Below are 23,794 nucleotides of genomic sequence, written 5' to 3'. Positions count from 1 at the left end.
GAGAAAGGCTGTTTTAGAGAATGAGAATAGGTTTTCATTATATATTTTAATCCAGTTAAGAGCTCTTTTTCACCCTCACATCAAAAGGATGGAGTTTTATTAGCATGGCTGAATACTGGGGGGAGCCTCTAAAGATCCACTCAAGTGATAATTATGGCTGTTGCTTGCTAACCTAAACATGTGAAAGTGCCACCACCAGTTATCATGTGATCAATCATCATGGATCATTTGCCTCAGGCAATTATTTCAAGCTAGGAGGTGATAAATCTATCTGGGTTAGCTATTACCCAACATGTATTAGCTATCATTCAACTGAATGTATCTGCTTACCTCTTTTAATTGCATCTCTTAAATTTATAGTGCCCCATTCTCTCTCCTCTCTCTCTCTCTCTCTGCCTCCCTCTCTCGCTTTCACACACACACTTATGTGGAATTAAAACTAATGCAGAATCATTATAACTGAGTTCACTTCAAACGATGTCACAGTGGCTATCAGTCCCTACAGAACAATGCAAAGCCATCATATATTTTGGTAGGAAGAACTGAGGGGGAAGAGATCCTATGGAGTGTCACCACAGAAGAGGTCCAACTTTAGTTTTGCAAGGAGAATCAGAGCAATGCTGTCAGAGACATGGCCCGCAGAGAGGAATCGGCAGAGGGGGAGGAAGAGGCAGAGGAAAACAGAAGGCTGCCTGTCACTTCTTAAAGCAACACTGAGATGCAGGAGAAGGAAGGTGGTAGTAGGGGATTGGATTCAACTCCAGAAGAGGAGGAATTGGCTTCACCTGAGTCTCCCAGAAGTAGGAGGCGGAGCAAGCGATTACAGCAAAGGAAGATCAGCTGGAAGCGGCAGTGGGCTCAGCATATATCTGGCCTTGGAAGGGGCCGGAGCCAGTGGAGTCAACTGACTCCGATAGTGAAGAATGAGCTGTGGGAGGCTCTGTTTGCTGTAAGCCTGTAATTGGCAACTAAAGCTAAAGGGGTTAAACTGCCAGCTTGCTGTGTCGTGTGTGAGAGATGTGCTAAACCTAACAAATGCCTCATTTATAGATCGTGGAAAATGTGGGGGTTAGTTGTTTGACAGCTCTGTATGATGCAGTATTATTACAGACTAGGGTGGAATCTACACACATATAAAAAAAATGTTGTGAAAAGGTTTTTTTAAAAAAAAGTTTTGAAAAATGCATTGAATTTTGTATAGCTCACTGTCACCATCTAGTGTCACATTTGTGTATTGAACTTTACAACGCATTTAAAATGTTTTATTTGCAGCTGTTTAGCTGAGTCCTAGGTGTGAGGAGAAGGGACGCGGGTGGCGCTGTGGGTTAAACCACAGAGCCTAGGACTTGCCGATCAGAAGGTCAGCGGTTCGAATGCCCACAACGGGGTGACCTCCTGTTGTTCGGTCCCTGCTCCTGCCAACCTAGCAGTTAGAAAGACGTCAAAGTGCAAGTAGATAAATAGGTACCGCTCCAGTGGGAAGGTGAACGGCGTTTCTGTGCGCTGCTCTGGTTTCGCCAGAAGTGGCTTAGTCGTGCTGGCCACATGACCCGGAAGCTGTATGCCAGCTCCCTTGGCCAATAAAGCGAGATGAGCGCCGCAACCCCAGAGTCGGTCATGACTGGACCTAATGGTCAGGGGTCCCTTTACCTTTACCTAGTTGTGAGGAATGTTTGACCTGACAGAAGACAGAACTCTGATTAGCCATAGAAAGCTGGCCCAACATCCAGGGCACAGGAGTTGTAGTTCAGCAAAATTTGGAGGGATGAAAGCTCCCCATACCTGACATCACACACACACACACACACACACACACACACACACACACACACTATGTATACATAGCTAGAACTTTAAGCTAAGATCTTCCAGTCAGGAGTGGTAGGCAGGGAGTGGCAGTGCCATAGACTGTGATCCCAGTGTACCAGAAAGTGGGGAGGACAGGACTGGGAGAAGGGGGTGGTTTGGGTGCACCAGCAGGAGCACTGGGTTGGCTCTGCCAGTGTGCCCAAATTGCCCCATTGCTCCACCCTGCCTTCTCACGGGCTTGGCTGAGGGCAGTAATAACACCTCTGAGAGGTCAGGTCTGCAGCATTGCCACTCCCCATTGCCTGCTCCTGATCCCAGGGAAGTGATTTGGAATACAAATTGTTAGCATTTCTGCTTTTCATTCTGCTGGCAGTTTTCCTTTTAATTCCAACAAATCAAAACTAAATTTAATCAAACCTTTGAACGTCTACTTTAGAATGATTAAAGGCAACACACTTTGATGGTTGCAATTTTTTTTAAAGTGCTTTTGTCATGGATATTGTGATTCAGAATGTTTTCCGACAATCCATTGAGATTGCTAGGTAATTTGTTTCTTTTAATTTGTAACCATAGAGATAGGACAAGATTGAAATATGAACTTCCAATAAAAGGGGGGAATAAATTATAAAGCCATCTACTTAAAAAATTATTGACCAGAAATACATAAGGGACGCATTAAACAGCATTTGGGGACATTGTATTTAAAGTAATTGGACCAGACATTATGCATGCTTATTTATGAATTTTTAAGGGTTGCTTTTCATCAAAAAATCAAAGTGGCATTTAAAATAATTAATAATTCATGCTGATGGAAATGGCAAAGTTGGCAAAGCTCTCCCTTGTCCTTTAATTGAAGCTAAATAAATAAGCGGCTTAGGAGAAGCTTGAATATCTTCCACTGCTTAGACAACGTAACATTGAACAGTGGGTCTTATATCATTGCTGAAATAAACACACTGAGCATCGCAATGGAAAAAATGCAGTCAAAGATATATTTTAGCTAAGATTGTGTAGATGACAAATCCACACAAGCAGAGAAAACATAACATTGTGGCATTTGTGTGTGAAATTAAGGTTCCTGAAAAAGTAGCTTTCTGTTTAAAAAACCCTGGTACGTTTCTAGTCCACAGTGTCAGAAATATATGCCTGAAAATGTCATGCCTATCAAAATCTTCGTAGTCAGAAGGTACACAGAGAAAACTTTGCAGTAGTCAGCAGTTGGGTTTTAGGGCCTTGAATTGCTCTGTGACTAGTAGAAAGAAAAATGAATAAGTCATGCAACACAGGAGAAATCTGGGGAAATTGCTTATTCTGCATAATTTATGCAGGCTGCAGAATCCAGCTTTTCTTAGTTCAGAATGTAGAAAAATATAAATCCCATCAAGTTACCCTTGTTAGTCTATACCAAAAATATGTGTCATACATAATGCAAATCCAGACACAGAGAACTGTATGATGAGTTTTGTTTCAGAGTTCCTTATTTCTGACAGCAGCTGTATACATAGCTCACTTCACCCAACAAGTTCCCATCCACAGAGAGAGAGGGGTGGTGGGTGGGTGGGGGGCGATAACCATCAGGGAAGAACCCAGCGCCCTCTATTACAGTACAAGGAGAAGCAGGAGTCTTATTCAGAGAAAGCAATATGTGTTTAGAGGACTGGCTGTGCACATGCCACCTCTGCCCCAAATATTGTCTGTGTGCCAGATATGCCCCCTCCTCCCCTGACCTTCGCATACTTAGTGCAAAAGTCGGGGGGGGGCTTTAAACTGCATTCAGCTGAATATTGTAGACACACCCTACAGAGTGCCCTACTAAGCATATGAAGGTTGGTGGACCACAAGCTTAACACAGTGATGCAGTCAACAGTGTGATGCAGCAAAAAAAATAATCTAATGCTATTCTAGTGTCCAGATCTAGGGAGGTAATAGTACCAGCCCATTCTCCCTATGTGAGACCACACCTGGAATACTGTGTCCAATTCTGGGCACCACAATTTAGGAAGGATGTTGATAAGCTGGAACGTATGCAGAGGAGGGCAACCAAGATGATCAAGGGCCTGGAAACTAAGCCTTATGAGGAGCAGTTGAAGGAGCTGGGTATGTTTAGCCTGGAAAAGAGGAGATATGATAGGTATCTCAAGGGCCATCATATAGAAGAAGGAACAAGCTAGTTTCCTCCTGCCCTTGAAGGTAGGACTCAAACACATGGCTTTAAGTTACAAGAAAAGAGATTCCAACTAGACATCAGGAAAAGCTTTCTGACAGTAAGAGCTGGTTGACAGTGAAATGGACTCCCTTGGGAAGTTGTGGACTCTGCTTCATTGGAGATTTTTAAGCAGAGGTTGGGTGGCCATTTGTCATGGATGCTTTAGATGAGATTCCTGGATAGCAGGGGGTTGGACTAGATGGCCCTTTAGGCCCCTTCCAACTCTACAATTCTACAATTCTATGAGGAAAGGGCATGCTCAGCATACAGGTGTTCAATCTGTGCCGTTTATCTTCATAATGTTCCAGTTGTGAATGGAGAGCCTTTTAAAGTAATGCAGTTAGAAATTGCAGATCTTGTGGGATGTGAAACACAAGAGCAGTCAAGTACAACATCCCTAGAGTGGACAAAAAAAGGGATGTCTGGATCAGCCAGTCGGAACTTCCTGTTTCTCCTGTCTGGGACAGACTTTCTCTGCCTGTGACTAGAGGTGGGCATGGCCTCACCTGTGCAGGTTACAAAAGCATAGGACTGGCCGCCATCTCTCTCTCTCTCTCTGACTACATTAATCAAAGAAGCAACTGTCTCTTTATGGGATAGATTCCAGGTGTGTGTTACTTTTCTAAGTTAAGTCTGCCTGTCTGCCTTCTGGGGTCCAGTTGTGAACAGAATGTGTGAGTAAACTCGTTTTATACTTTTATAGAAGACTGTGTTGTGTCTTATCTTTTATGAGGGAATAAAGGGAAAACACCAGGACAGTTATTATAGAGGCTTTAGCGAGACTGAGCAAATGCATCCGCTGTAAGTTTATAAAGGGGAATGTTACTCTGCTAAATTGTGGAACTTGTTAACATAAGTTGGAAAGGCTATAATCAACCAATATATCCTCTCCTGCATCCCTGAACATTCCCACAGATCTCCAGTTCCTTCCCCCTCTTCCAGAAAGTAACAAATCCTGCACTTTTTCAAAGCTTGCTTTGGTGTCCTGTGTATCCCCACACGGCTGCCCATGTTATGAATGGGATAGTTCATGTCAATGTTCCATATAAAGTATACAAACAGCAGCTTAAGTGTGGGTTATGATCATTACTTAAACTGAGCACTACAGGGGCCAGAATCATCTGATAACTTACCTGTTTAAACATTTGCTTTCATCTATGGAACTGATAGCTTGGGGCTCTTTTCTTTTCCCTTTCAAAGCTAGGCTGGTTCCTCTCTGAGTAGAATTTCAATGGGTTTATAATTTGTTAGTGAATTTAATGCAGGGTTTGGTGGATGATGACACAAGGATAGTAGAGAAGTTAATCAGATTTTCCAGATTTATAAATTAGGGGGATAATGAACTGATAAATCAGTAATAAACCTATTCTATAGAGTAAGACACTTTTGGCTCTCTTCATTAAGATTTGTATCTCCTGAAGCCAGAGTGATTTTCTTAGAGCTAAGCCCTCTAGAAGTCATGGTGACCTAGTTTTGAGAACAAAATTCCCAAAGATAAAGTTTTTATTTGAAATTTGAAGGTACTGCAGGAACAAAACAAAACAATGTCACAGGCAGAATTAAATTTTGGGTAGATGCAGATGCAGATGCAGCATATTAGCCATTTATAAAAGGGGCTAGGAAATGTCGTTCTTCAGGATTGAACTGTTGGTCCATGTAAAAAATGCGGAGAGAGATGAACAAATGATCTGACTCAGGATATGTTCTCCATGATCACAGTTACTCGGCTTCCTATGTTTTCTGTAATCACAATTACCATGCTGTGTTTTCATTTGTTGTACCAGTAAAATAATGGGTAGTAGGCAACCCACTTTCAGCTCCAAGGTAGCTTCTGACATCTCAGTATAATTATTCTTCCAATGACTAGGGAAAAACGGATTCCATAAGGCCTTGGATCTTCTCTAGCAATGCTCATTGCTATGTATAAGTTCAGCTGGCTCTCCTGTTCCTTAGCTGTATGTTCTAATATGAATAAAAAAGCTGCTGTTCCCTCGCTTCCTCCCACAGCCTAATTTCCCCTCCTTCATCTCCATTAATGGGTGGGAAGGGGCACTTGAAAGTGCCCTTTAGGTTCATCTGGCTCACTGCTAATAATGAATGAAAATGTGAAAGCTATAAGATTTAACACAGTTTCACTTCCTTCCCTGAAAGCTACACATTTCCATCATTATTAGCATGGCACCCATTAATTAGCTCATTAACTTGTCTGTCTCCACTTTTATCACTGTGGCTACAGTTAATGGGACTGTTATGTGGAACATTCTCCCTCATAGTGGCCTAATGCTCTTCATCTTTCCCATTCCTAACTTCCTCCTCTTTCTTGCCTTTCCCACAGATAAATCCAAGCTGTTCTTACCCACGCCAGTCCCCACTTTAGCTATGGCCCAGTTCTACCTCCAATATCTATTATTAAGTCATCCATTCAAGGTCTTCTGAGGGAAGAGAGAGAAAGACCAGCTCATCCTCTTCACAGAGATCAATAAGATGTAACAGTCTCCTGTCAGCCATACATATGATTTCCTCAGCAATTGTCCTCAGATTCTTTCCATGCCAGTATCACCTTACTAAGAATGCTGTCAACACCCAGACATTTTCTCTTCTGTAATATTCATAGCTTTCTTTTAAAAATCTCTGGCTCGATAATTTTAGAAGGAGAGCCCGCTATGTTCTGAAATAGCTTTCCCATCATTTTTCTAGAGTTCACTTGCCCCACCTTTTACACCAATTTCATATTTGGATTTCTTTTCACACACAAAAAAATGAACTTTTGTAAGACTAAGGCTACAATCTTCTATTCACTTGGGAGTAAGTCACACTGGCACTGTAGAACTTACCTCTGTGGAAATAGGTATATAACTGTGCAATGAGATTGCATATGCATCTGGGAGAAACTTAATTCCCAATCTTTAAATTTAGTTCTCCACATTTCCACAACAGGTTGTGTGTGTGTGTTTGTGTGTTTAAAATGTCCTTGTCAAAATTCATTAGCATTTATTGGTGAATTTCTCCTAATTGTATGCAATTTTGTTGTCTGAACTCTCACAAACTAATTTCCCCTAACAGAATGCATTCTTGCATGTTATCTTCACCAGTATGCACATTTCAATGCATATTCTATCCTAGTATATGCATCCTTGTACATATTATTTGTCTGGATAACAGCGTTGCAAAATTCAGAGGTGTTCAAATTTCAAATTATGGCTTCTCCAGAATTCTTTGTGGGAAAGAATATGCTTTGAAGGTATAATATGTGCACAGCCATAGACCAGATAGCTATGCAATCTCTGAGTACCATTTAAAGAACTTCAAGGAGTATGGTTCAGTACAAGGTTCTAGGACTAAACAGCATTCCAGAGGCTAAATACTTAGCCCTCCTAATGATTATCATCCTAGGGCTGATAATCATGGAAACTCATTTTTTATTGGAAAGGGGAGGGGAAATGGAGGGGATGAACCTTAAGTTTTCCCTTTTATGCAAGTGCTTTGTTTTGAAGTTTCGCTAAGGAACAATATCCAAAGTGGGCATTTGAAAGTTGTAATTAAAACAATTCAAACTTTGAGGACATCTCCCATAGACTCCCATAGACTGCACTGTTGTAAATTATGCAAATTCCCTGTACAATGTATAACTTCGAACCCTAAGTCTATTTGCATACTTAAATTCTCCATTCTCCACTTTAGTCCTTAAGGGAATTACAAGACACAGTTGAAGCAGAAGAGAGCCAAGAAGAATTAAAGCAAGGGCTTTGGAAATGTAAACATCACAAGCATGCAAATTGTGTCATTTGGGAGTTTTCGTTATTGCCAGAGCACTTTTCTTTAGGCGTTTGAAGTATCTAACAATGCCAATCTCCCCAACACCCAATAATAACCGCAGTGGTGGTGCTATCTTTGATGTACTACTCCCAAACAAAAGAAAGGGTGTCTATCTGAAACACTTTGGGAGAAAATGAAAATGTGTGATGCCATTTAAGAGCTATTAAGTTTACAGATCAAGATATTAGATTCTACCACTATGGGCTGCGACACATTAATGTGCCCTTAAAGAACCCAGCTTCTTGGATGGATCTAAAACTCCAAGTCTCTAATAGTGTACAAGCCTGATACTGTATGGGCAGTGGCATCACCCTAAACAAAGAGTAAGGACTCACAATGATTCTCTGATGCAGCCTACATTATAGATGATAATTGACACACAATCAGAAGTATCATTCTAATGGACTGGCTGAGTTGGCAAGGAGAGGCATGACTCAGAATAGGAGCCAGTATTAAGTAGACAATCTTACAATTGCTAGGACCTGAACCAATGGCTTCAAGATACAAGAAAGGTGATTCTGACTAAACATCAGGAAGAACTTCCTGAAAGTAAGAGCTGTTCAACAGTGGAACAGATTTATGAGCCTTAGTCTGTCATCTCTAATTTAATCTAGAACTAGTTGGGCGATCTACACATGGTTTGAAAGACTTGCGGAATCTGAGAACCAGAATACATTCTACCATAGGATTTAAAAGAGGAGAACAATTGCGTGGTGAGTTCCCGTCCTCCCCCCCAGGAGAAATAAAGACTCAAGACACCCAGTATTAGGTTAATGGGCGAATTAGGCCACAACTTTATTGATTACAGGTATGAGCGGTATTGGCCCTATCGACTAGCCGGTTTCAGCTGGCTGGGTAGACGACGCGGCTGGGATTCCCCCCGGTCTCGCTGGGGCTGGAACCAGTCCCCGCGCACATGGGGTGGGCATGAAGCCTGCAACTCCAGCTCCTCCCCAGCTCAGAAGTGGCTTTGTCTACCCATACTTCATCCTCTCTTATATAAAGCTATAATTAAAAAGTTGCTTAGGCACAGGAATAGGCTATAATGGGTGGCATCTGAACCACTGAAAGCTCCTGTTTCCACTATAACTCTCCTTAGAACAAGACTATAGTCATCTAAAGTTGTGATAATAGGCAAGTCTAGTGATTGCAATATTGCTGTCCTGAAAAGCAATAACATTTTCTGCTTCTGAATTTCATTGTCCAGCATTGGAAACTCTCTCTTGTTAGCTCTATTAGATCATATCACACTTTGAATCAGTCTACTAGATGGCTTGCCATTTGTCATGTAAGAATGTGCCGTTCTTGCGGTGAGCTCTTTGTCTGCTATTCCCAACCAGTACTATAAAATAATAAAAATAAACTTGGAACTGCCTGGGTACTGTAATGCTATGCACTTACATGGGAGCAAATCCCATTGAATTTATGTTATGGATTAGGACATGACTTTCTGTATATTTAAAGCCACAACTCCCAGAAACTAAAAATGGGTAATCACATAAAAAATATAACAATGCCTTAAAAAATCATTCAGAAAACAAACAAGAAGGAGGTGGGAGTGCCACTTCAATTTCAGTAATGAAATAATCAATACTACATGGGCTTACTCTGAAGCATATCCCTCTTTCATTCAATGGGGCTTATTCCTTCTTGTGGTTAGGATTTCAGCTTTAGTGATATTCATTTCCCAGTCCACCTTTGTTTTCCTCTTTCTGGTGGAAAAAATAAGCTTTTTTTTTTGGTATGTTACCCATATAAAAGTTAGGGGTACGCATAGTCCCTATGGTCCCCAGATCAGGCAGATTCACCCTGTCTCACATCACCCTAGATCCCTCCCTGGGTTTTTAATGCCCATTTCAACATAAAGTAGGGTTTTTTAAATGTTTAAGGTGCACAAGCTTTCCCGCTTTCATGGGAAGTTGCTTGTGAACGAGCAATTGTTAGAATTCCTGCTCCGTGATTGCAGTCATGGGATTGTTGTCTTTCACATGACGGTATATGTTTTGACTCCACAGAGTGGGAAGTGCCAGAGACAGGATGTTTGTGTTACTGTGTTCTGTGAAGTGGGACTATTGTTCTTTATTTCTCTTTGCTGTCTGTTGCTAGAGAGAGAGGGAGCCATGTTGCAGTGCTCCGTGTGTGTTTATATGTAATAAAGTAGATTAGCCAAAATGCTGAGTTGCTGAGGTCTGTTATACAAAGCTGCGAAGACTCTGTGGATCCCTAAGTGTGCTGAACCAGGAGGGAGAGAACATGCCAGTCAGGCATGTGTCTCTGCCAGGGTCCTACTCGAGTGTAGGCTGAGCTCCTGAAAGCAACAACCGCTCCCTACAGGATCTGATCCCCCCACTTAACACATGGTAAGTATGAGAATCTGATCCTGTGCAGTGCTTCTCCTTCATGGGTGGCTTTCTTTCATGTGATCAAGCCACTCCAAAAGGAGCACCAGCTACCAGCACCATTCAGGATTACAATCCCGTGTAGTGCTGCTTTGCAAGCAGCTTTCACGAAATGAAGCAGCACCCCAGGGGCAGATGACAGATGGCACCCTGAGCGATGACAAAATTTGGTTCCCTCACAAATATTTCTTATGTCATCATCATTATTATCAGATTTTATTGGTCAATCAAATACAGGTTATTGTCAAGAACAAACAAACAAAAACAGGTCTCAAAAACATATTACAGTGGTATCTCCAGTTGCGGATGGGATCCGTTCCAGAGCTGTGGTCAGATCCTGAGGTTTCCGCAACTGAAGGGACCACTTCTGTGCATGCGCATGCAGCAAAAACCTGGAAATATACTTCTGGGTTCACCACTTACGTATCCCGAAGTTTACGTAACCGGAGGGATACTTAAGCAGAGGTACGACTGTATAGCCCATACGATTAAAACATTACAAAACACTTCACAGATATACACAAATTTTATTTCACAACCATTCTTTATTTATTAATATTTTGTGACCCCTCGGCTCAGTGTCCTGTGTGGCGGAACCACTCACAGTGTCCTTAATCCAGCAATGAGACCCACATCCCAGAGATGTTCAGTAGAGGTATTGATCATGTGGGGTGTCAGGCAGGAAGGAGAGATGTGGTCCTTTGGCCTACATTCTCCTGGAAAGATGTAGCCACTTCACAGGCAATAGTAGGCCTTCTACCTGTGGTTTTCCTGTCCTGCTCACCTCTCGTTCCTCTGCAATATCATGCCTCCTGACAGCTATGGATAGCTCTGGACTCATCCAACTCAACTTGCAGCAATGTGTCTATGTGTACCTAAATCGTCTGAGGCTCTCCAAATATTCCTGATTTGATCTGGAATATGGGCCTTGGCTGAATTTTGTTCACAGTCCTAATAAATACCCAGCTCTTGGATCAGATTTCAGTTTGTCACATCTATTTGCATGCATGCAGTTTATGTAAAGCTGCATTCATGTAAGTATGGATCCTGAGTGGACTTCAGCCTTTAAACTATATAATTCCAGGAAAGTCTGCATGTTTTATCCCCTAAAAATACACACGGAAGAAAGGTGTCTTAATTCACAGAGCATTCCTAATTTAAATCCTAGCAATATCTTTCTGATCCAAGTGGTATCTTTCTATTGCGCACACATTTTCTCAGGCTTTAGTAACCGAGACAAAATCAGGCAGAGCATTCACATAAAAGAACAAAATATGCAGCTTTCTGCTCTCTAACTTTATTGCATTCAAGTGAACATATATACAGAATGGGATTTTTAATTAAAGCATTATTTTTGTACTGCAGCCTGTTCCATAACTTATCTGTATTTTTCTCCTTTTTCAGTTGGAGAAACCTGCTTGATTTTTGAGTAGCCTGTAGTGGACAATTTCCAGTTTGCAGTGTGCAGTGTGCAGTGTGTGTGTGTTTTGAGCAAATACATTCATTATTTCACATATTTTGCTGTATGGAAGGCAAGCAGAGATGGACAGCATTAGAATTTCTGACTTCATCAGGGCCAGAGGGCCAGCCCTGTCCTTAGATAGAGTGATGCAGATGCCTGGAGTGGCAGATGTTGAGAGACAGGGAGAAAACAAAGCTGTGTATATCATAACACCTGTCCAGCACTGCTTAAGCTAGCCTGCTGGCATCAGGGGGCAGTGGATACTAATGGTTTGCTGCTGATGTAGAATAACCTGTGGATTAGAACACAGCTCCCAGCTGGATCTCACACCTCTCCAGATTTTGCAATGCAGTTTCGGTGCATGAAAGCATTTACAAGAATGCATGTTTTACATAAACGATGGGTACAAAATGAATATTTCCCAGATGAATGCATTGAAAAACATTGGAAATTGTGTATTTTATTGAAAAGTATCACATTGTACCTCCCAAAAAATGTGTGCATGAAACAGATATAATTTAAATGAAAACATTTCATGCATTCTTTTAAAAAAGTCTGCACATTTATTAATGTGCAATGTTCAATTAATGTGCACAGTCTGTGTACATAATATCCAACTTATTCAAATCAACAGATTCATACTTGTTCCCCCACTTGAGCATGTGTAGACACCACTTCTACCTGTACTCATTATAACGTGTATACAGTAATATAGGACGTGTACAAATTTCAGCCATCTGAACCTTTGAGTGAACAATGGGTGGCAATTCCAGATAAAAGTAGTAAGTTCTCACAAATCTGTTTTCTTCCAATTGCAATCAAAACCCTTCAAATGGAAAATTCTGAAATCATGTTTAATGTACACTGCTGCTTGGAGCTGATGAGGAGAAATTGAACTCGGTATTATCTTGCTGGGGAAATTAGTGCATAGATTACATCTCAATCAAGTGATTAATACCATGGTACAGAAATATCATTATATGTATTGCACGATTCTGTCCAATCAGAAAGCCACACATATATATATTATCGACCAGCTGCCTGAAACTGCAGGAATTGCTGCTTGGTTTAGTGGGTCATAAGTTTGTGCAAGCATATGCTAATCTTAGCCAAATCTTTTTAACTTCCCTCGAAATTCTAACAGATGTTTTGCTGTATGAGGGCTTATTTCAAGGACAAAGTATTACACCATCAGGAAACATCTGTGGAAAGTTAATACTGATGTGTCACTTGGAGCATATTACCAGAAGACACTTTTCACATGCCCTTATACATTTAATAGTGTGCACTAAAGTAGGGATGGGGGATACATTTGAATTAGTTCATGATTAAAGGTGACCCTGCCCAATTTACACTTTCCAAAGTAATATACAAACTGATATGGAGATCTCTAACCAAGTAATGTGTAAAAAAGGTAAAGTCTCTCATCTATCTATCATCTATCTATCTATCTATCTATCTATCTATCTATCTATCTATCTATCTATCTATCATCTATCTATCTATCATCTATCTATCTATCATCTATCATCTATCATATCTATCTCTCTATCATCTATCATCTATCATCTATCATCTATCTATCATCTATCCATCTATCATCTATCTATCTATCTATCTATCTATCAATCATCTATCTATCTTCTTAACCTGAAGCACTATTTCTGGGTTAGCGGAGTCTGTAACCTGAAGCATATGTAACCTGAAGCATATGTAACCTGAGGTACCACTGTATCTATCATGTATGTATGTATGTATGTATGTATCTATCTATCTATCATCTATCTATCTATCATCTATCTATCTATCATCTATCATCTATCATATCTATCTCTCTATCATCTATCATCTATCTATCATCTATCATCTATCTATCATCTATCCATCTATCATCTATCATCTATCTATCTATCTATCTATCTATCTATCTATCTATCTATCTATCAATCATCTATCTATCTTCTTAACCTGAAGCACTATTTCTGGGTTAGCGGAGTCTGTAACCTGAAGCATATGTAACCTGAAGCATATGTAACCTGAGGTACCACTGTATCTATCATGTATGTATGTATGTATGTATGTATCTATCTATCTATCATCTATCTATCTATCATCTATCTATCTATCTATCATCTATCTATCTATCTATCTATCTATCTATCTATCTATCTATCATCTATCTATATCTATCATCTATCTATCTATCATCTATCTATCTATCTATCTATCATCTATCTATCTATCATCTATCTATCTATCATCTATCTATCTATCTATCATCTATCTATCTATCTATCTATCTATCATCTATCTATCTATCTATCTATCTATCTATCTATCTATCTATCTATCTATATCTATCTATATCATCATCATCTATCTATCTATCATCATCTATCTATATCTATCATCTATCTATCTATCATCTATCTATCATCTATCTATCTATCATCTATCTATCATCTATCTATCATCTATCTATCTATCTATCTATCTATCTATCTATCTATCTATCTATCATCTATCTATCTATCTATCATCTATCTATCATCTATCATCTATCTATCTATCATCTATCTATCTATCTATCTATCTATCTATCTATCTATCTATCTATCATCTATCTATCTATCTATCTATCTATCTATCTATCTATCATCTATCTATCTATCATCTGTCTATCTGTCTATCTATCTATCTATCTATCTATCATCTATCTATCTATCATCTATATCTATCATCTATCTATCTATCATCTATCATCTATCTATCTATCTCTATCTATCTATCTATCTATCTATCTATCTATCTATCAACTACATTGGTACCTCAGGTTAAGTACTTAATTCATTCCAGAGGTCCGTTCTTAACCTGAAACTGTTCTTAACCTGAAGCACCACTTTAGCTAATGGGGCCTCCTGCTGCTGCCGTGCCGCTGGAGCACGATTTCTGTTCTCATCCTGAAGCAAAGTTCTTAACCTGAAGCACTATTTCTGGGTTAGCGGAGTCTGTAACCTGAAGCATATGTAAGCTGTAGCATATGTAACCTGAGGTACCACTGTATCTATCATCTATCTATCTATCTATCTATCTATCTATCTATCTATCTATCTCTATCTATCTATCTATCTATCTATCTATCTATCTATCTATCTCTATCTATCTATCTATCTATCTATCTATCTATCTATCTATCTATCTATCTATCTCTATCTATCATCTATCTATCTATCATCTATCTATCTATATCTATCTATCTATCATCTATCTATCTATCTATCTATCTATCTATCTATCATCTATCTATCTATCTATCTATCTATCTATCATCTATCTATCTATCTATCATCTATCTATCTATCTATCTATCTATCTATCTATCTATATCTATCTATCATCTATCTATCTATCATCTATCTATCTATATCTATCTATCTATCATCTATCTATCTATCTATCTATCTATCTATCTATCTATCTATCTATCTATCTAATCTATCTATCATCTATCTATCTATATCTATTCTATATCTATATCTATCTATCATCTATCTCTCTTAGACTTATACAACAGGAAATACTATTTAGGATCTATAGGGCTCCCTTACTTTTGTATAAGAAAGGCCTATCTAATGTAGCTCTTTGTCGGAGATGCAATATGGACAATGCTTCTTGGAAACATATGCTTTTACTGTGTCCCACACTCACTAAGTTTTGGGAGAAAATACTACATAAACAAGACACTATGGGAGGGGGGATTTCAGAGCTGAATTTTCAGAGGTGAATATGTTTGCGAACTATATACCCATTGTATGGAAATTGACAACAGGACAGAGAAAATGGATTCTACGTGCCTAATGATGACCAAGAGACTGATACTGATGAATTGGAAGAATAGAGATACTATTCCCCTTAATTAATGTATTGACAGCATGACAACATTGGCAACATAGGAACAAATAGATTACAGAAGCAGACTTTCTTTGGATGAATACAATGATATTTGAAATGGGTTTACACAGAATATATTAGGTTCCTGACAATTATATGTGTATTAGGATAATAAGAATATACACATATGTATGGTAATGTAACAGTATTTATTTTTCATTCTCATTCACTCTTTTCTCTATCTTTTCATAAATGCTATTCTCTTAATAAAATATTAATATAAAAATCTCTCTCTCATTATATATATTCATTATGTAAGGGGAAGATATTTGGGCTAGAAATGTATATTAGGCAAAATTGCATGTGAAATTTTTAATTTTAGGAAATTTACTGTGGGATTTACTGTGAGAACTTAAGAAAAAAACGCACACTGCTGTGGAAATATGTGGAATGGAATGGAATAAAAATTAATAGATTAGCCATACAGTGAACACAACTGGATTTTTCCATAACAAGCTACCCACATTGAGGGTTGCCAACCTTTCAGCAAGCCTCTGTAGCTGTGCATTTAAGAGCGACTTGATATACAGCAATTAGTAGATGAAATTATTTTGATAAATGGTGATAGATGCCAACCAGTTCTTGGGTATCAAGTTGCTAATAGATGCAGAGCTGCAGAAGCTGGTTGGCCTCTCCTATCTCTCTAATATTCATTTCATTCTATCCCTTACTGAATCTTCACCCTTCTCTGCCATCAGAGAAAGTGAGAGAGAGGGAAAAACCCTGAATATATGAATATATGAATGTATATATAGAAAAGTTGTAATGCTGCCAAGGGTTGAGCTAGGTGCAATATCATTTCTGGCATCATATGCCATATTATTTATTTATTTTATTTTAGGAGTTTATAACATGCCAAGGGTGGCTAGAGGTTAAATGGTGTCTACTTTCTGCACCTGCCACCAATAGAAGGAATGGAGCAGTTGTCAGGATCCCTGCAAAGCAGTTAAGCTTTTTCCATTTTCCCATGCTGCTTTTGCTACTGCTTCTGAAGGGAGAGGAGAGATGCTGGACTATCCCTGGAAGACCCTGGACCAACCCACCATTGATTGATTGATTGATTGATTAATTGATTGATATGGCTTGATGTCAAACTTTTGGATTGGAATGGGAGGTTAAGGAGGGGAAAATGTTGTATGTGGTGTCAGATATTAACATATTATATAATTACACACACACACACACACACACACAAAACACCTCTTCTTTTCCCATGGTATAATGCCTTTGAATTTATCCTACTTTAATGTAAGTTGCCTGGAGCCCTTTGGGTGACTAGTAAGTTTAATTCATAAATAAGTAAATTAATATAAATGCAGATTATTATTTTTCTGATGCAACATTTCACAAAGAAATTGATCAGAAAGACCTGCAGGATAAGCGCTGATTACAGTGGTACCTCGGCTTAAGTACTTAATTCGTTCTAGAGGTCAGTTCTTAACCTGAAACTGTTCTTAACCTGAAGCACCACTTTAGCTAATGGGGCCTCCAGCTGCTGCCACGCCGCCGGAGCACGATTTCTGTTCTCATCATGAAGCAAAGTTCTTAACCTGAGGTACTATTTCTGGGTTAGCGGAGTGGGCGGGACAACGTCCCATGTCATGGCAAGGTGTCCTGGCCATGTCACAGCACTGAGCGCCCAATCAGGATGCTTGAGTGCCGTTTCGTTCCCCTTTGCCTCATGCCACGGTTCTCCCGCCCTCCCACCCCTTTTTTCAGGTTTCGCTATTGGCCTTGCTTTGGACTTCGTTTGGTCGCCTGTTTTCAAATAGGGGCCATGTAGGATTTTTTTCCATTTGGCAGATTGGCACTGGCCACTTGGTTTTCACCTACTTCTCAGTAATCGTCACAACTTTGTAAGGTTTGGCGGTTAGGTATCGGAATAGCAGTGTGTAGGGGAGTGGAGGTGCTACCATACCTGCCCCTCCATGCTCTAGGATATTCCGTTAAAGGAATCCAGGGGTCTGGGTCTTGTCTGAAGCCCACAGAGGGGCTAAGGCCATGCCACGACCCCAGGGAACCCAGGGGATGCTTGAGTCCGTTCACATCATCAGGGCTCTCCCTTTGGGGTTTACCCATAGCAGACTTACAGCAAAGTGGGCCAGAAGTCAGATTTAGTCTTGTTTGCCAATGCCTAAGCCAATACCACTCACATTCTGTAATCAATAAAGTTGTGGCCTAAATTACACCCATTAACATTAACCTTAATTACTGTGTCTTTATCCTGAGGAGTGGGTTTGGGGGGCCTTGAGGTACAAGTAGGCCTTGGGTTTTCCAGGGACAGTCCCAGATTTACAGAAGCTGGTCCAGTTTCTGAATTGATCCTCATTTTCCTTAGGATGTCCTATTGTCATCAGATCAATATTGGAGCATGTGGAGTTATGTGACCTCTAAGCCAAGGAGATAAGTAACTATACAACCTTTAGAAGACATCTGAAGGCAGCCCTGTATCTGGAAGTTTTTTTTTTAAAAAGTTTAATGCTTTGTTTTGTTTTGATATATGTTGGAATCCACTCAGATTGGCTGGGGCAACCTTAGTCCAGATGGGCAAAGTATAAATAATAAAAGTATGGTTTTTATTATGGAATAGGATGTTCCTATTTTCATTTGAGAAATGCTGGAGGGTATGGCTTGGCAACTCTCTGTTCAAAATGCTGTGTTTTATCTGCCGTGTTTTGCTTCTAATTTGCTCTAACATATTGCGCAAAAGCTCAACATTTATGCACAAGGAAATACGTTCCCCTCTTGTGTATCCAACATAGCGGTCCGTTTGGTGGTTGGGCAAATTCCTATCAGCACTCGGATATGGATATTGAAGATCCATTATTGGCTAAAGCTTATTTTCTTCCTGGTTGGGCTGGCACCTTTAACCTTATTAGATACCTACCAATCCAGATGGAAAACTACACTGCTGGAAAAGCTTAAAGGCTTGGGGATCCCACAGCAGACCCTGATAGCGACAGGCTTCGAGAAAGCTAGGACTACAATCCGCCAGCATATCTGGGACATAGAATTACAATGCCACATGAGCGAAATGATCAAACATCCAGAAATAAGGGACCATGGAAGAGGTTTCTCTCCAGCTAACTATCTGTCAGGTCTTCAGGTACCCAAATACAGACGGTCTTTTACCCTCGCCAGATTTAACGTTCTTCCTTCTGTCTTACTTCAGGGCAGATTTGAGGGTAAACCATACACAGCACGGGTCTGTCCTTGTGGCTCGTTGGAAGTTGAAACTGCTTCACATGTACTATTATGTTGTCGTCTTTATGAGGATATACATTTGACTTTTATTACACCTGTTTTGCAAAAGTCCAGGAAAGAATCGGAATACCATAGTTTAAAACTACTGCTAGAGGACAAGAATCCCAAGACTACATTAAATGTAGCTAAATTCTGTGCGTCTGCAATCAATCGCAGGAAGCAAGTGGTATCCCATAATGTTCAAACCCCTAAATGTTAATTACAGGGGACACGCTAACAATTAATTTTAATTTTTATATTTAAAGCCTTGTTATATTCATATTGTCCCTTGTATTTCTGATATTTTTTATGATCTGTGATATTGTGTGTGTTGACGCTGGTCTGTGACTGTATTAATAAATTCATTCATTCAAGGAAATACGTTTATAGAGATATCTTCAAACATGCTCTATAATTTAGCCCCATCTTCCCCCTGGGAAGAGGCTGTTGCCTGGGCTGATTCCCCTTGGACCTCCAAGCCATCTGAAAAGCATGTCCTTCCTTTCCCCACCTCTACCCCCCACCCTTGGGCCCTGTCACCATTTATAATGACTAAAATGCCTTTAGACTTAGGATCATAGAATCACACTGGGTGGATTTTATTGTGGAATTCCTTCTCAGAGTTTACCCAATTTCCAGGGCAACAGACATCCTTTGGAGCTGTGAGGAAATAAATGGCTGGTGCCTTAACCTCCCTGTCAAAAGACGAAATGGTCCTTCTGTAAAGATTTAATGCTTTCTCTCCTTAAGGAAAATATTAAGTGTCACAACGAGCTTTTCCAAATGCAGAGCATGTAAGCGGCAGTCATGGAGGTTTAGAGGATTTGTAGCAAGTTAATGTAATCTTAGCTTTATAGCAATTCCCCGGATGTTAACCAGGAGGACACATGAATAAATTTTCCCTTTTAGCATCTGAGTAAAAACCTGTAAGGGCTGAGGGGTGGGAATGCACCACTCGATTAATTATGCATGCAAAGTTAGTTCCAACCAGAGTAACTTGTCAGGTACAGCTAATGCAAGTGACGCGTGACCTTGAGATGTTCTCTAGTCAATTCCTGTAAAAATAAAAAGCGCCTTCTTCTTTTTTTGCTACAAAGGTCTTCAAGACTTCCCAGTTTGCCTCCAAACAACATGTTTAAGAATGATGTGTTGGGCATGCAGTGAAGCTCTGAGCTACTTGCCCTGTAGAATTAGGAAGCAGATTTCTTTCCCTGTTTAGAGCAGGAATGTGTGGATCCTATGAGAATTCCTCCCACCCCCGAATTGAAATTCTTTGGATGTTCCTCTTGAAATGATATCTCCACCAGCACTTCTTGACAACCAGTATATTGAGCATTCATCCTGATTTAGTTTCAGGGAATTAGATGGCATTGGCTTCGCAGGGAGGCTAGTCAATGTGTCAAAGAAAGTGTTATTCCACATTTCCCGCTGCATTTTCCTGTCAGTTCTCTTTTCACAAAAGTCTGAGGGGGTTTTTTTTGAGGGGGGGAGAGCAAGTTTGCTACGCAAGAGATCCAAATCAGCATTAATTGTGTAACCTGAACTCCCCTTGATGTGACTGACTCCCATTCAAAATCAGCAACATTTTGGAAGCACCAAGAATTCACCTTGATATTCCTTGTGTTTCCCTAGATAGATGGATGTCAACCATTCTACTTTAGGCACAATTCAGTATCAGCTTCTAGATATGCAGAAAGCTTCAGAAAATGTTGCTAGTCCTACAAAAACACGTTTGTTTTTGTTATATTCCCCAAGTATTTCTTGAGCAGGAACCCCATGCTTCTTCTCAGAATGTCACTCTACATGATATTGGGGGGCAGCCAGAATTGTGCAGAATCCCCAGTGGAACTTCTAACAAAACTTTTTTTTCCTTCGCTTGGAATTTATTGGAAGCCCCACTTAAACAACAGTTTCCAACTTTGCTTTAGACAAAATGTGGCGGCACCTGAAGCTTTAAATAGTTATGGTGACTCCAGCATAATATAGTGGTACCTCAGTGGTACATACGCTTCAGGTTACAGACTCTGCTTCAGGATGAGAACAGAAATCGTGCAGCGACAGTGCAGTGGCAGCAGGAGGCCCCAGTGATAACTGAGCTATGACGTTTCCTGTTTCACCAGATCTTACCAGCTAGCATGGCCAAAGATCAAGGTTTTTTTAAAAAAAAATAAATAAAAATAAAAATAAAGTTTTTTATTGATACAACAAGAAAAAAGAAAAATAAATAAATAAATACCAAATTACACACAAGAATAACCATAGACACATAATTTTCTTAGCAAACAATAAAACATCTATTGGTCTTAAAACTAAAGACCCAACCTCCCGTCTATTCCATATTTCAAATTCATATTACTTATTGCCAATACACACTTTTATCATAATCAAACTTATTCTTAATAAATCTAATTTCTTATATCTACCTTACAACTATTACTGAAGTTACTCGAATGCTGCAACAGAATTTAAACTACTATATTTATTTTTCAGATATTCTTTGAAAACCTCCCATTTTGAAACAAATTCCTGTTTTGATTTATTCTTTATTTTTTCTGATAAACCATCTAATTCGGCATATTCTGTCAGCTTTTGGATCCAATCTTGTATAGAGGGGATTTCATTACTTTTCCATTTTGCTGCGATCAAAACTCTTGCTGCCGCCGTCGCATATAAAAAGATACCCTTCCTCTTTTGTGGAATATCCAAATCTGTTATTCCCAGGAGGTAGGCCTCTGGTTTTTTATTGAAAGAAATCTTTAACGATATTGAAAGAGATCTTTAATGTTAATGTTAAAATTTTAATGCCAATGATCAAGGTTGATGGCAACTGTTATCCTACAACATCTGCTAGGCCACTGGTTAGTCACTCTTGCCTTAGAGAGAGTTATATTACTTTTTCAAATCAAGCCTGAATTTGATTTATTTCATTTAGATCTTAATGAACCATCATGAAAATTTGCTAGAGTAAATGTTTCTTCCCTAAAAAAAAGACACCAAACCGTGCCTATCTGTTGTATCAAAGTTTCTGATACAAAACATTTAATCTCTTCTTCCTCTGCTTAGTCTATTGAATGTACAAAATGGAGGAAGCTGTGTTCTCAGAGAAAACAATCTTGCACTGATCAAATATTTGTTTAAATTAATTCACGGAGAAAAGTCAATAACAGCAAATATCTCCTTTGGAGAGCCCCCCCAACGGGATTAAAGTAGCAGGGAGATGTGGGGGGGGGTACCCATTCTGCTTGCCTTAATGTTTTTACTCCACAGTAAATCCTGGTCCAGTGGATGTAGATTTTGAATATGCAGTCTGACTGCCAACCTTCACAATAGCATTTATTGCAAGCAAGAGCAGTGCAGAGTCATAGCATTTGAAGATGCATTGATGTAATGATCTGTAACCTTATTGCAAGTTCATTTCCTCCTAATTCTGGAAAATATAGGATTTGGCCAACAGAGATACAGGACTCTATGGGAATGTGGATGACATCATGAGGGCATGCTGAAGCCCAGAGGCCTTTTCATCTTTCATGGCCCATGGCCCATGGATTGAGTTTACTCAACTTTGCCTAAGTTAACGGACATGTGTGAAGGCCAGGAGACCTCCAGATATCTGTCATGTAAATCTAGTCCAGGGGTGGCCCATCTCATTTTCCTGCCTGGGATGAAATGGAAAGCTGATCTTCCCCACTGTGATGTCCAAACCTCACTTACCAGGTGGCATGGGGGCTTCCAGTGAAATTTCACAATATCTGGTGGAACTCTCGCAAGAATTTGTGAGACCTTTCCTGAAGAAAGTGCCACTACCACACAACCCCAGTGATGACAGGAGCAGGCAGGGTGCCTGTGTGAGTGCTACCCCATGGGATTCCACCACCTAAGGCCGCTGCTTCAGCTCACCTCATGGGTAGGCCAGCCCTGAGTAAATCAGAATGGTTGAAATTTGAGATTGTATGCTTTCAGCTTTTCATGCCAGATCTTCTAATGTTGTGAATGTCTCTGAGCTGGATCAGCAGCTGCCAAAGCTAGAGAGGAAACCTTTATATGTGACCACAGGACTCAAGGGCACACAGTTTTGTTTTGGGGTTTTTTTTTAGGACAAAGAGAGCTTGGGCCAACTAGGGAGCCAGTATGGTGTAGTGGTTAAGAGCGGTAGACTCCTAATCTGGGGAACCGGGTTCATGTCTCCGCTCCTCCACATGCAGCTGCTGGGTGACCTTGGGCCAGTCACACTTCTCTGAAGTCTCTCAGCTCCACTCACCTCACAGAGTGTTTGTTGTGGGGGAGGAAGGGAAAGGAGAATGTTAGCCGCTTTGAGACTCCTTAAAGGGAGTGAAAGGCGGGATATCAAATCCAAACTCTTCTTCTTCTAGGATGTGTGCCAACAAGCAAGCAGGGCAAGTCTGTCTACTGCACCTTTCACCTTTCCAGAAAATGCTGCAATATGAGATAAGATTGGGTTCTCCATGAAAATTTAGATCCAGCATTCCAGATAATGGCAAATTAAAGGCTGTTGTTCTGTACTTCCAAAATGTGTGGCCTTGATCTCTCCCATCTTTATTAAGACTTCTGATCTTGTGGGTATTCAGTTTTTAATTAAAGTTCTGCAGTAGAGCCACATGGCGATACTATGGCTACTATAAGTCGAAAAACTCATTACTCCACATAATGCACAAAGATCTAGTGATGTGATACAGTTTCCATTTACATTCCCTTTTATTATCTTTGTTGCTGATGTCACCATAATTCACTAAATAATTTACAAGGGCCAAAGTATGTTCTCACTTACTTAGAGTTGTTTTGTATTTCTCTCAAATAGCATGGGGTGGGGGGACTGGAGGAAGCCAGCATGATGCTGTAATGAATATGAACCTGATTTAAGATCCTTGCTTTGTCATGAATCTCACAACA

Source organism: Podarcis melisellensis (assembly GCF_964234715.1).
Source record: "Podarcis melisellensis genome assembly, chromosome: 7".
Classification (NCBI taxonomy): Eukaryota; Metazoa; Chordata; class Lepidosauria; order Squamata; family Lacertidae; genus Podarcis; species Podarcis melisellensis.
Note: the sequence above shows the minus strand (reverse complement) of the source record.